This window comes from Rutilus rutilus (assembly GCF_951802725.1).
Source record: "Rutilus rutilus genome assembly, chromosome: 9".
Lineage (NCBI taxonomy): Eukaryota > Metazoa > Chordata > Actinopteri > Cypriniformes > Leuciscidae > Rutilus > Rutilus rutilus.
This window is the reverse complement of record NC_140223.1, coordinates 5,614,577-5,616,282: the sequence shown is the minus strand read 5'-3', so window position 1 is coordinate 5,616,282 and position 1,706 is coordinate 5,614,577. Positions and strand designations below refer to the sequence as shown.

The 1,706-nt window shown below is 37.0% G+C and overlaps 1 long non-coding RNA gene across 1 annotated transcript; it reads left to right on the top strand.

Moving 5' to 3' along the window:
• The first annotated feature begins 270 nt into the window (after window positions 1–270).
• Window positions 271–1,360, top strand: LOC311296681. The gene is made up of 3 exons (XR_014628666.1): window positions 271–344; window positions 813–868; window positions 1,145–1,360. It is a non-coding gene; the product is annotated as an uncharacterized lncRNA (long non-coding RNA).
• The last annotated feature ends 346 nt before the right edge of the window (window positions 1,361–1,706 follow it).

Here is a 1,706-nt window from a genome sequence, read left to right as displayed (position 1 = left end):
TATGGGAAAAAGAGTAGGCGAGCGAAAAAGTATGTACGAATCCAAAAGAGTAGGCGAGAATAACCTGGGTGACGTACGAATTATCGCGAGATTCGGACTTAAGTGCGTTCCAATATGCCTACTTTCCTACTATATAGTAGGCGAAAACAGTACGTGAAGGAAGCAGTACGTTCGAAACATCAGTATTCATAAAAGAGTAGGCGAGAAGTTCCCGGATGGCTTACTTCTTCCGGCCAGATTTTTGAGTGCTCATCCGATGGATACTCTTCTATCCCAGGAGGCCGCGTAAGAGGATACGTCATTATCAAACAGCGCAGAGATCGGCGACGCGGGTGCTTTCAAATGTGAGTAAACACAGTTCCTTTTGTCAAAATTGCATGTGTTGAACTACTGTAGAGTAAACTGTTGAATTGTTGAAGGTGTAAAGACGTTACACAGTGTAGTATAGTTGTGATTTTGCTGTAAAAACACGTTTTATTGTATACAACGTTAGCTAACAGGGGAGCTCCAGTAAAGACACGTAAGTTACGTCTCTAAAGTGGATTTACATAAACAAACCATACATCAAAGACGGAAAATCTTGAAATATCACAACATGAAATAGACATCTGAGTGAAATGTGTGCTATTATGTAGAACAAATCTATAAAGTAACTAACGTTAAACATAAGTTATCTATTTTATTTGTCCATTACTGTTGATAAATTGAGGAACATTTATGTTGGATAAAAAGTTAAAACAACCTCAACATGTAAATGTAGTGTTGAGTTCATAAATCACAGAGGTAATGTGAATCTTGTCTGGATGTTACAGGGTCAGATGAACAGATGTGTGTTTATCTGGTGGAGAGTTGCTCATGAAGGCTTTGAGTGAGTATACTACAGAAATGAATAACAACTATTTAAATCTTAAGTTGTAGTTTATTTGAATTATTGTAATTTCAAACAGAGCTATTACAGCACTTTTCTGATTCTTGATTTCTGTGCATTTGCCGCACAGCTTTTGTGGTGGAGCAGGACCTGCAAGGGAAGATGATGGCGGCATTTGTGGAAAAAAAGTGTTTTTGTCTTCTAAATAATACTGAAATCAAATGACATTGTGCGGTTAAAATTACTGCTTTTGTGTTATGTTTGTGCATTTTGTAGGATCTGAAATGTCAGCGGGCTGGTGTGAGCACTGAGGATGAAGAGCACAGAGCTGAATCCTGGAGATGGTCCCTCCATCACTCCACTTGCCTCAGATTGTGAAGCACAACACATCACGCAACAACCTCCGCTACAAGGGAACGGCTCACCTCTGGCGGTCAGCTGATTCAGCAGAATAAAGCTGCAGAATGGGAACCACTGTGTTGAGATGGCAGAAGGATGTGGGGTTCAGCTCCTGTAGCCTACATACATACATGATTGTAGTTTGAAAAAAGCTTGTTTCATGTGTTGACTTATGCATTTGTTTATTGTGTGATGGTGACTTTCATTTATTCTTTTACTAATTTATTAATATTTCTCATTGTTGTCAGTAAATAAAATATAATTATTTAATTAATATTTGATTTAATTGTTTGAAAGGAGATGTAGATATGTTCATTATATACACATCTAGAGTGTATTCAATCATGCATAGCTATGTCATATGACATACATTACAATTTGTTTGTTTTATTGAATTACATAATTTTCAGTAAAAAGTCATATAATTAAGTATTGGTCA